Here is a 13,691-nt window from a genome sequence, read left to right as displayed (position 1 = left end):
CATTAAATGGTCGCTATTCTTTCAACAAACTTTGCATATATCAATATTACAATCGAATAAATACATTTCTTTATCGCTTCATTGGGGGATACAGGTAACCATCGGTGTATGCTGCTGTCGCTAGGAGGCTGACACTAGGCAAAAATGAAAAATAGCTCTTCAGCAGCGTACACCCACTGACAGGCACAAAGTACCTCCGTTTAAGCATGTACAAGCGAATAAATACATTTTGCAAAAGAATTCTGCATCTTTCTACACCTATGAGCCACTTCTCCTGTGCTCATCCTTCTCTATGACAAGATGATTGCAGTAGCACAGTGAAAGAAAGGAGCAGAAAGACACACACAGATTGTGCTGCTTCTAGTGAATGTGTTATGTCATCCCAGAACTGGATTTGCAGCTATCCTGCTCAATACTGCTGTAAAATATCCCACATACTGTTGCTTTCTAGTAAGTGATCATTTTGTCTCGCTCTGGTTTCACAGATACTCTGCTCAGTACCGCTGTAAAATGTCCCACATGCTGCTTTCTAGATAGTGTTTATCTTATCCCTGGATTCACAGCTACACTGCATGGTACCGTTGTATTATGTCCTCCTTGTTGCTGCTTTCTAGTAAGTGATTATTTTACTTTTTGGTTTCACAGATACTGCTCACTACTGCTGTATAATGTTTCACATGCTGCTTTTGTAGTAAGTGATTATTTCACCTCTCTGATTTCAGATACTGCTCAGTACTACTGTATAATGATGCTCATTCTGCTGTTTTCTAATTAGCATGTATCACACCCCTGAGCTGTATTCACAGCTGCACTTCTCAGTACTGCTGTATTATGTCTCCGATGCTGAAGTTTTATAGTTAATGTTTAATTCACCACAATCTGGATTCACAGATACACCAGTCAGTGCTGCATAGTGTTGCTTTTGTCTTTGTGCTACATAAAGACAGGAGAGCAGGAATCCCTCATGTCTGTGTGCACTGTGTATGGGGGAGACAGCATAGTAGCTATTGTCCAGTCATTAGCTCAGAGACCACTGAATAATAAATCCCCAGAATGGTAAACTGGTGAAAACTGCGGGGTACAAGTTATATAATGGCCAGGAATACACACACAACTGGCCTCATAAGTTATCCTCTGTAATCTGCCTCCTGTCCTTTGCAGTAACAAGTTAAGTTTGGGCGAGAAGTTTTGCCTCTTTGCTTGGAAGATATGTTTAATTTGTCATAATTTTCACATTATAAAGGCTTGAGACAAGCTGTAGAACGATGGGAGTGCGGGTCCTGAAACCGCAAGGATTACTCGAAACACTGCTGCGCAGATCCACCTGCAAGAGCGCACGTAACGCAGGAGCCGTGTACTTCAGGGCAGTGTCTTGAGCAATCGGTGGGGGTCTTAGGATCTGGACCCCCCCCCCCCAATCAGTCAGCAGCATGTTTCTGTCTGTAAAAAAAAAGATGAATAATTAGGCCAAATGATAAGTAGCCCTTAGATTCCAAAGATAAGAAAACAGGCAGGACATGGCATCATGTGTGCATTACAGCCTGAACAAATAAGGTTTTCTTTTTAAAGTCTGCAAGAATATTTGCAAATACTTGAAATTGTTTTTCTTTTTCTTTTTCTACAAAACTTTCAGCACCTGTGACTCCATAGGTGGCAGAAAAAGGTGTGAGGATTATTTAAAAGGGCCTGAGGTCTTTGTGAAAGACATAACAGTAAGGAAATGTTTGAAAATAAGGTGGCAAAGGAAACACTGAAGTATGAAGGATCCTGAATCCTTGAGTGCCTCTGAAGTGAAGGATTGAGCATAGGTGGGCTGTCAGAGAAGGGCAGGGGGTCTATTGGTGTCATGTTATGGAGGGTCCATAGTGAAATCAATGACTGAAGGAAGGGGCATTTGTTTTTTTACTCTAAGTAATAGTGCAGAAGTTTCTTTTCTTCTTCAAACTCCTCTGTTTCCGTGAATCATAGAAGATGCAGAGTAGCCGAGCTCATGTCTTCGCCACTTTGTCGGCCCGCTATAAAACTTGCTTTACAATTTGGTGGTAATTTTAAACAGTTTTTAAGTTCCAGTGACAGAATTGATGAACACACTGGCTATGCAGAAAGTTTCTGCTTCAAATCCGGACTCCTTCCCAGGAAACACGTGTTTTATTTCTGCACGTTTTCCGAATGTTTTTTGCGGAAAAACCGCGCGTTTTTGATGCGTTTTTTGTCAGCGCGTCTTCTGACTCATAGAAAATAGCTAAAAACGCAGACTTTTCTGCAAAATTAATGAGCATGCTGCGTTTTTTTTTACTGCTAAGCGTTTTTTGTGCGGGAAAAAAACGCATCAATGTGCACAAAAAGTGCAGAATTCATTTAAAATGAATGGGATGCTTCTTCTATGCCTTTTTGAAGCGTTTGACCAGGACAAACGCTTCAAAAACGTGAAAAAAAAATGAAATGCTTACTTGGGCACACAGCCTGTGCCCTACCCCTCTGGAGCCCAGTGTGTTCGGACCGGAAGCGATCATGTCCCATCCACTTGCAGACACGGCTGATGATATGCCTTCCAGTCATCTGGCTGCTGCTACAAATTGCAGGTTACAGTGGTCAGGTGATTGATAAACGAGATATCTTCTCTTCCGATCTTAATGCAGACCACCTATGGTGCTCTAAAACAGTGGTTCCCAATCTCCAGTCCTCGCGGACCCCAACAGGTCATGTTTTCAGGATTTCCATAGTGTTATACATGTGAGAGAATTCCTCATGCCTTGATGATACTTCCATCACCTGTGAAATACTAAGGAAATCCTGAAAACATGACATGTTGGGGGCTCTGAGGACTGGAGTTTGGGAAACGCTGCTCTACAACCACAGGTGTTGGAGCAGATGAGGACCACTGACCTAATGAATGTGGTGTCAGGAATCTCAAAAATCTGAGTAGAGCGGATCACCAAGCCCCCGGGCGTGTGTGTGTATGCTGCAATGTATATCCTTGTGGCATTCATCTTTATTACGGTCTCTTCAATGACCTGCTACTGCTTGACACACACAATACTTTTTCCTGTCTCTGGTTGTTGTGGGTGACACGCCACTGTTCGCATTGTCCCGTTCGTCTTAATGAGCTTTTCCCAGCTAAGTCTTCCCCGTTTTCTCATTGAGATGAATTGTCGACATACAGAGCCAAATGGCATCACTGCCTTAATGTCGACGCAAAGGACAATCTGTACGAGACTAGATCAACGCTGACACCTCGGCGGTAGTGAATGTGACAAGGACGTTTGCCGCTGCGCTGCCATTGTTATTTTTAATCAATAAGACGAGGGAATATAGAGCCACACGCTCAACAATCCGAGACGCGTGTTCAGAAATGTAAGATTAACAACAGGGTTTATTAACATTCTGCTAGAAGAGAGTCCTGAGCTTTAGTGGGGCGCCTCAATCACTGGTATATAATGGATCTTGGGAGGTCTCAGGGATGCCGAGACGTTCACCTCTCATTCTGGGTACTAAAATGTGTGGGGAGAATATTTGCATCTTGAAGCCCCGTGTCTGGGCTCTCTGTAAAGTTGGACATACAATTTGGCATCTGTTGACTTTGGATTTTTTTTTTTTTTTTAGGAACCTAGAATGTTTTAAAATAAAAGTATCTTATAGATACAGTACCAGTCACAGGAACAGACCTCCACCTATAAAATACTGAGTGCAGATGGATGATTGTTCATTCCTGGTAAAACATAATTTATATTCTCAATGAGCCACTATATATCAAAATATAGTCACTTGTACAGATACTTGAATGGAGTGGTATAAATCTGGAAAAAAAGGGGTCTCCTTATTTTCTTGTTGAACCCGCATTTCCTGTTGTTGGACTCTGCACGGTGCTGTAGCTTTGTCCTGTTCATTTCATTCCCCTGACCTATTGTAGATATTGTAGAACTGCTGCCTTGTCTTGTGATTCATACTGACATAAACCTATATACAGTGGGGAAAAAAAGTATTTAGTCAGTCAGCAATAGTGCAAGTTCCACCACTTAAAAAGATGAGAGGCGTCTGTAATTTACATCATAGGTAGACCTCAACTATGGGAGACAAACTGAGAAAAAAAAAATCCAGAAAATCACATTGTCTGTTTTTTTTTTCATTTTATTTGCATATTATGGTGGAAAATAAGTATTTGGTCAGAAACAAGCAATCAAGATTTCTGGCTCTCACAGACCTGTAACTTCTTCTTTAAGAGTCTCCTCTTTCCTCCACTCATTACCTGTAGTAATGGCACCTGTTTAAACTTGTTATCAGTATAAAAAGACACCTGTGCACACCCTCAAACAGTCTGACTCCAAACTCCACTATGGTGAAGACCAAAGAGCTGTTAAAGGACACCAGAAACAAAATTGTAGCCCTGCACCAGGCTGGGAAGACTGAATCTGCAATAGCCAACCAGCTTGGAGTGAAGAAATCAACTGTGGGAGCAATAATTAGAAAATGGAAGACATACAAGACCACTGATAATCTCCCTCGATCTGGTGCTCCACGCAAAATCCCACCCCGTGGGGTCAGAATGATCACAAGAACGGTGAGCAAAAATCCCAGAACCACGCGGGGGGACCTAGTGAATGAACTGCAGAGAGCTGGGACCAATGTAACAAGGCCTACCATAAGTAACACACTACGCCACCATGGACTCAGATCCTGCAGTGCCAGACGTGTCCCACTGCTTAAGCCTGTACATGTCCGGGCCCGTCTGAAGTTTGCTAGAGAGCATTTGGATGATCCAGAGGAGATTTGGGAGACTGTCCTATGGTCTGATGAAACCAAACTGGAACTGTTTGGTAGAAACACAACTTGTCGTGTTTGGAGGAAAAAGAATACTGAGTTGCATCCATCAAACACCATACCTACTGTAAAGCATGGTGGTGGAAAGATCATGCTTTGGGGCTGTTTCTCTGCAAAGGGGCCAGGACGACTGATCCGGGTACATGAAAGAATGAATGGGGCCATGTATTGTGAGATTTTGAGTGCAAACCACCTTCCATCAGCAAGGGCATTGAAGATGAAACGTGGCTGGGTCTTTCAACATGACAATGATCCAAAGCACACCGCCAGGGCAACGAAGGAGTGGCTTTGTAAGAAGCATTTCAAGGTCCTGGAGTGGCCTAGCCAGTCTCCAGATCTCAACCCTATAGAAAACCTTTGGAGGGAGTTGAAAGTCCGTGTTGCCAAGCGAAAAGCCAAAAACATCACTGCTCTAGAGGAGATCTGCATGGAGGAATGGGCCAACATACCAACAACAGTGTGTGGCAACCTTGTGAAGACTTACAGAAACCATTTGACCTCTGTCATTGCCAACAAAGGATATATCACAAAGTATTGAGATGAAATTTTGTTTCTGACCAAATACTTATTTTCCACCATAATATGCAAATAAAATGAAAAAAAAAACAGACAATGTGATTTTCTGGATTTTTTTTTCTCAGTTTGTCTCCCATAGTTGAGGTCTACCTATGATGTAAATTACAGACGCCTCTCATCTTTTTAAGTGGTGGAACTTGCACTATTGCTGACTGACTAAATACTTTTTTTCCCCACTGTATGTAATGGAGATTATATATATATATATATATATATATATATATATATATATATATATATATATATATATATAAATGTATCTATATAGAAAATGTTATACTCCATATTTGTCCTTATTTTCGTGGTATCACTAATTCTTCGCTGGAAGGAAAGTAGAAGATGAGTAAATTTGGCATTAACCCCTCCGATGCCGCTTACCCTCCAGTTCACCCACCTCCACACCATGTGCTGACAGAGCATCCCAGATGCCAGCATCAGCATCACTATGGCAACCACTGCAAAATCACCATGGTAACAGTATGCCTACAGCTACCTTTTTCCCCCACTTCTCAAGGTTTCTGTCCTGATTTTTATTAAACCACTCAAACGCTTACACACAATAAATATATATATATACTGGTATATATAAACACACACACGCATTATATTTATATATATATATATATATATATATATATATATATAATTAGTTTGGCCTTTAAATGCAATATTAGTTATTGGGATGGAATTTCTCAGGTTCCGTTGTCTAACATTACATTTGGATTACAAATTATAGCACAGTCACTGTATACATACAGGAGCTTCTCACTATATTAGAATATCATAAAAAAGTGAATTTGTTTCAGTTCTTCAATACAAAAAGTGACTCTCCTATATTCTATAGTCATTACTCACAGAGTGATCTATTTCACAAGTTTGTTTCTGTTAATGTTAATGAATATGGCTTACAGCCAGTGAAAACCCAAGTGTCATTATCTCAGTAAATTAGAAAACTTTATAACATCAGCTTGAAAAATGATTTTAAAATCCGAAATATTGGCCTACTGAAATGTGTGATCAGTAAATGCACTCAATACTTGGTCGGGGCTCCTTTTCCATCAATTACTGCATCAATGCGGCGTGGCATGGAGGCGATCAGCCTGTGGCACTGCTGAGGGGTTATGGAAGCCCAGGTTGCTTTGATAGCAGCCTTCAGCTCGTCTGCATTGTTGTCTGGTGTCTCTCATCTTCCTCTTGACAATACTCCATAGATTCTCTATGGGGTTAAGGTCAAGCGACTTTGCTGCCAATCAAGCACAGTGATACTGTTGTGTGTACACCAGGTATTGGTACTCTTGGCAGTGTGGACAGGGGCCAAGTCCTGCTGGAGAATGACATTTCCATCTCCAAAAAGCTTGTCGGCAGAGAGAAGCATGAAGAGCTCTAAAATGTCAAGGCTGCGGTTATCCCTGTTGCTTGTGCTCCTTTTTCTACCACACTTTTTCTTTCCACTCCACTTTCCTTTAATATTCTTGGATACAGCACTCTGTGAACAGCCGGCTTCTTTAGCAATGACCTTTTGTGGCTTCCCCTCCTTGTGGAGTGTGTCAGTGACTGCCTTCTGGACATCTGTCAGGTCAGCAGTCTTCCCCATGATTGTGGAGCTACTGAAACAGACAAAGGGACCTTCGTAAACGCTTAGGAGCCTTTACAGGGTTTATTTGTTATTCTAATTTACTGAGATAATGACTTTTGTGTTTTCATTGGCTGTAAGCCATAATCATCAACATTAACAGAAATAAACACGTGACATAGATCACTCTGTGAGTAATGACTCTATAGAATATAGGAGAGTCACTTTTTGTATTGAAGAACTGAAATAAATTAACTTTTTGATGATATTCAAATTTTGTGAGAAGCACCTCCTGTACATTACCGATTCTGAGTTACATCCTATATTATGCTCCAGAGCTGCACTCACTATTCTGCTGGTGCAGTCACTGTGTACATACATTACATTACCGATTCTGAGTTACATCCTGTATTATTATGCTTCAGAGCTGCACTCACTATTCTGCTGGTGCAGTCACTGTGTACATACATTACATTGCTGATCCTGAGTTACATCCTGTATTATACTCCAGAGCTGCGCTCATTATTCTGCTGGTGCAGTCACTGTGTACATACATTACTGATCCTGAGTTACATCCTGTATTATACCCCAGAGTTGCGCTCACTATTCTGCTGGTGCAGTCACTGTGTACATACATTACATTGCTGATCCTGAGTTACATCCTGTATTATACTCCAGAGCTGCGCTCATTATTCTGCTGGTGCAGTCACTGTGTACATACATTACTGATCCTGAGTTACATCCTGTATTATACCCCAGAGTTGCGTTCACTATTCTGCTGGTGCAGTCACTGTGTGCATACATTACTGATCCTGTACTGATCCTGAGTTACATCCTGTATTATACTCCAGAGCTGCGCTCATTATTCTGCTGGTGCAGTCACTGTGTACATACATTACTGATCCTGAGTTACATCCTGTATTATACCCCAGAGCTGCACTCACTATTCTGCTGGTGCAGTCACTGTGTACATACATTTCATTACTGATCCTGAGTTACATCCTGTATTATACCCCAGAGCTGCGCTCATTATTCTGCTGGTGCAGTCAGTGTACATACATTACTGATCCTGAGTTACATCCTGTATTATACCCCAGAGCTGCACTCACTATTCTGCTGGTGCAGTCACTGTGTACATACATTTCATTACTGATCCTGAGTTACATCCTGTATTATACCCCAGAGCTGCGCTCACTATTCTGCTGGTGCAGTCACTGTGTACATACATTACTGATCCTGAGTTACATCCTGTATTATACCCCAGAGCTGCACTCACTATTCTGCTGGTGCAGTCACTGTGTACATACATTACATTACTGATCCTGAGTTACATCCTGTATTATACCCCAGAGTTGCACTCACTATTCTGCTGGTGCAGTCACTGTGTACATACATTTCATTACTGATCCTGAGTTACATCCTGTATTATACCCCAGAGCTGCGCTCACTATTCTGCTGGTGCAGTCACTGTGTACATACATTACTGATCCTGAGTTACATCCTGTATTATACTCCAGAGCTGTGCTCACTATTCTGCTGGTGCATAATGTTGGAACTTGGATGTTTTGCGGCCAGAAGCATACAATAGTATCAGGATCGTGTGGCGATGTGTTACCCTTTGGGAGCTTTGTTGCCTCCATGTTCAGTTTTCCACCTCTGAGCCGTATTGTAACCTCTCTCCATATGTAGATATGTTCCCGGCGACTGACGCTCCCATAAAGCCTGGTCCCCGGCGTGCTGCATATGTATCTCGTGCTGCGGTGTCTTAAGGTCCCATCTCCACATACATAATGGAAAGGCATCCATATGTATGAGTGATCTCTGGATCCTGCATGCATATTAATGATGAGCACAGATTGTGAGAGTTGGAGGAATGAGCAAGTGCTGAATTATGCAAGGAGCCATTGCAACAAAAACAAATCAGCTGTTAGATAAAATGTGATATATTTATATATTACTGGGTCTGGGGGGGTCCCAGTTCTTCTGCTACTTGATATAGACTCTGAGCAAAACTAATACTTTGTGTCATGCCAGAGATTCCCATATTCCATTTATATGTATGCATGAGCTCCCCTACTGCAGAGAGAAAGCTGCCTCTCTAGTGCCACCTATTGGAGGTAGCTAATGACTTAGAGAAGCCAGGATCTCCTAAAAAGAAAAAAAAGGAAAGACATCCTTGTACAGGCTACTGTCACGGGTTCTTGCTCCTGGTCAGTACAGAGTATGGTATATTCAGTGTGCAGCGACCTCCAGCAGGTGATCACTACCTGGGGGAAAAAAAAGGTAAGTGCTTAGCGAAATCTCTTACCCAGATAACCATTACCTTGTTCTGTACTGACCGAGTACAAGAACCTGAACAGTGGTCTACACATGCGTGTCTTTTCCTGTTGGAAATAAACTCCTATTTCCTTCTGAAGAGCGGACAGATTTTTAATTCTATAAATAATTAACAGCTTTTTTTTTTCAAAGTTACCGGCTACCTCTGCAGTCTCAGCGTTGGTCGGTCTCCAGGACGATTGCATCATTTACAAACTCTTTGCAATAGAGCCTGGAGGCGCTGCTTTGAAACTGATGGACTCACTGGATCCTGAAGTTTCTCTATGCTCCTCTGATGCTGCTCGGGGTATAATATAGTTTAGCAGTATTTCCTAGTGTGCCCCTTTAATTCTACAAATGAGATTTATGGTGGTGCGTTTACAAAGCAAATCAGATACAGAAAGGTCCCTTTAAGCTATTTTTCAGCAGCGCTCATCATAATGATGCGTATGATGAATTATTTATGCCTGTTCTACCCGGGGTCACTACAGAGAGACTGCTGCAGTGTACATGGTGCGTTTCCGTCATTTGTCTTATCCTGGTGCCGACATATAACCGTACTAATGCTAAATGCAGTGTGCATGAGGCCACCAGGGTTATATTACATGGGATTTGTATCTGCAGGACATTGATCAGTGTTTTTTTTTTTTTTTTTTTTTTTTTTCTGTAGAGCAAAAAAAAAAACAACTATTCAGCAGGTAGGTTGGTTGATATTGCCATATTATTGCTTGTGTGATTGCCAAGCTGCTGCCACTGCTCCTGACCCATCTGTTTCATAAAGACTTGTTTAAAAATAAGATATCAAGCCTGAGAAATATTTTCTTAGCACTCCATGTTGTCTTGTACCTCTGTTATTCCTCCTGGCAGTTTATGAAGAAATTGATGACTCGCTATTACTAGACCCTTTGCCAATGTTGGGTTTTCCTACAGTCTGACATGCATGAGATGATGGTATCGGAGGATGTAGGGACGCGCACAGTTTAAAAAAAAAAAAAAAGAGAGTGATCAGTGAAACCCGTAGATGTCAAACATCTAATGTGTATTGGGGTCTCATCAGTTTCACTTCTCTTGACAGATGATGTAAAGTTGGATCTAGTAGATCCTTTTGTCCGTTGCCCAGAAAAGCCGCTGCCAGAATAGTCTGGAGTGGACCGGAGGGAGTCTGGGGAGGACTGGAGGGAGTCTGGGGAGGACTGGAGGGAGTCTGGGGAGGACTGGAGGGAATCTGGGGAGGACTGGAGGGAGTCTGGGGAGGACTGGAGGGAGTCTGGGGAGGACTGGAGGGAGTCTGGGGAGGACTGGAGGGAGTCTGGGGAGGACTGGAGGGAGTCTGGGGAGGACTGGAGGGAGTCTGGGGAGGACTGGGGGGAGTCAGGAGAGACGATCATCTGGTTAGTATAACACCTATTTAGACACACATTTCCAGGAGGAATAACAGAGCAACAGTATTGGCAGAGTTCTAAAAGTAAAAAAAATCTGCTCCGAAACTACTTTGCTGGTCATATGTTCAGTCTTTTGAGCATCTTTTTCTGATTTAGATTCTGTAAAAGCCTAGTGGGAGAAGAGAAGGTGCCGGTCACCTTTTTGGAGCATTTTCCATCAGGGGATGTTTTAAACTAGGCACTGTCCATCAAAATGCTGCAAAAAAAATGCCACAGGAAAAAAAGAACTCTTCCAAAACTCCCCAAAGAAGGAGCACTTACTGTACCAAATCCACTAGAAAACTTTTGAATACCTTAAAAAAAAAAAAGCAGCTCATCTCCTCTGTGTGCACATACCCTTAGTAGTGAAGAGCTGTCAACAGCAGCTTTTAAAAGGTCTCCAAGTAGAGAAAATCAGTGCGTCATTCTCAGTGTCTCTTGAATGTAGTGTAGACCTTGTTTTGTTTTTTTCTCATTTTCCTTTTTTCTGTGTTTAAAAAAAAATGCAATTTCTTTTACTTTACTTGGTTGTGTGTGCGCAGGTTCTGGTGTGATGCCCCTTCTTGCTCAGTGACGTGACTGCAGCAGCATCTCCCTCCTCTCCCTCCTCTCATTGTGGATTTCCTAGTGACTTCTCTGTTGCCGTTTCACTCTACTGACTCTGTCGCAACATCGGCAAAATAGGGGACGATGCAACCAAAACTCCATTTAAAGTCGTAGTCTGGGATTTTATTTCAATTCTTTATTTTATTTCAATCATATCAGTTACTGGCTTTTTTTTTTTTGCCTTTTTTTTTTTTTTTTTGCAACCCAAGAAATGATGAACAAGTGTCTCTGTAATATCATCTCGATAAGAAAGTAAGTCAGACCGTGTCTCTACTGACAGACGACCAGAAATACACAGGTTCTAGAGAGGACAAGACCAATAAAATACAACACCAAAGAAAAAGTACAGTACTTGGTTTTGCAGTGAAATATTTGGCACCAGCCGTAGCACAGTATCAGATAGGAGGAGACGAGACAGGGACAAGCAGAAGCATACACCAGGATTAGGGGGGAGACAGTCGCCAGGGTCAGAGAGGACAGGGTTCTGCAGAAAAGAATTATTAATGACAGTGAGGAAGTCTTTGTACAGTGAAAGTAACCACCAAATTTCCCATGAATATTGCTGCTTATGATGCGTGGCTTCTCCAGCTGTGGCCTATCATGATCTTTTATTGACTTGACCTGCAAGTGCTTCCTAGGGGTTTTAGTCCACAGAGCCACATATTGTTTAGTGCTATGCTAGTAGTTCTTAAAGGGGCCATTAAAGCTAAAGTCGGCAGCTTAGAAAAGTGCATATTAGAAAAAAAGAAAAGAAAAGAGAAGCTGCTGGTATCGATCACTCATAAACATGGAAAATGAATATATTGTAGTGACCGTGATAGAGATACAATAGATTTTAGGTTTAGGGTCCCTTTAAAGTCTGCAAATTCATGCCATGCACATTCGAAGAGGAAGGCAGGGGTGGGGTCTTGGTTCATTGCTTCAGCATGTAGGGGGTCTCCAAATTGTCCCCTGCGGCTGTCCGAGCATGCTGGGAGATGTAGTTTTGCAACAGCTGGAGAACTATAAGTTGCAGACCCCACGCTGTACGGGACGGCAATCAGCCGATGTAGTAGATATGACAGTGTCGTCCTCTGGGCATCTGCTCCTTTATGATAATGTCTGACCATAGTGGCTAAATATAGGGCCGAGCGCAGACTACTCCAGTTTACCGCAGCAGATTTGGCTCAGGTGTTCTGCTATGTGATGGAATCTGGACCTTTTGTGAGGACCTATGACAGCTGACGGAGCCGTCTTCTAGTGGAGGCTCTGGAGACGCTTTACAAGGCCATCTGTCTGGCAGGAAACGATACCATGCTGACGGCAAGGAAAGCAATAAGGAAAGACTGAGATGGAATTTTTTTTTTTTCAGAATAGCGCCACCCTTGTTTTATGGCTGTGTCTGGTATTGCAGCTGAGCCTCACAGAAGTGAATGGAGCAAAGCTGCAATACCAGACACAGCCTGTTATGGTGGCGCCATTTCTGGTAGGGAAAAAAAAATTGACTTTTTTTCTAATCTTGGACAAGCCCTTCAAGGCTTATTCGGAGACCTCTTTACTCTTTGATCCTGACTGCAGTGAAATAGACGTTTAGCATACAGCATTGACTTCCTCCACTCAATCTATAAGATTCTTAAAGGGGGTCTCCACTTTTTTTTTTTTTCTTCTTCTTGATCCCCTTAAAATATGCTGATCATAGAGGGATACCATTGCTGGTACCTCCTTCGATCAGTCAAAATGTGTGGAGGAACCCTGCGGCGCCACTGTAGGAGAAATGAAATATTACACCGACTGTGTAACGTATGGACACGTCGGGTCCTCCAGAGTGAGAGACACTCTTTGTGGCAGCCCCCCCACTCTGGTTAATAGATGACAATCCTGATCTGCGGACCCCCTAATGGTATACTAGAAAACAGGTAAAGGGGATTTAATCAGTACTATTATCAATACTGTGCCCCTCTCAGAGAACGTCTGTGAGTTACGGAGTCAGCAACAACCATAAATTGTCTCTCAAGTGTATATATATATGTATATATATACACAATTCAGTCATCTGGGGCCCCCCGAATGTATTACTATAGAGAAAGGGAGGGTGAAGCTATAGACATGCGATGGGCCCCTCTGTGAAGATGATCGCCAAGTTGGGGGGGGTGTCTTTGGAACCCTTGGAATATATCGACCAATCAGATTTCTGTTTTCCAAAATCACTGCTCTCACTGCCTTTGTTTAGGCAGTGACAGCCGTGATCCGATTGGTTGATATAAGACAAAATCCCTTCACTTCCCATCTGCACTGGTTGATACCCGAAGCCCCATGTATTTATATCAAAATCAGCCTTCATAGTAATGCGCGATTCCAGTCTCCTGCAGGCACAATCATCTCTTCATGGCACCAAAATCAGT

The sequence above is a fragment of the Dendrobates tinctorius genome, unplaced genomic scaffold (assembly GCF_039654945.1).
Source record: "Dendrobates tinctorius isolate UK_male_01 unplaced genomic scaffold, ASM3965494v1 ptg000027l, whole genome shotgun sequence".
Lineage (NCBI taxonomy): Eukaryota > Metazoa > Chordata > Amphibia > Anura > Dendrobatidae > Dendrobates > Dendrobates tinctorius.
The sequence above is the reverse complement of the archived record's forward strand: the minus strand, read 5'-3'. Positions refer to the sequence as shown.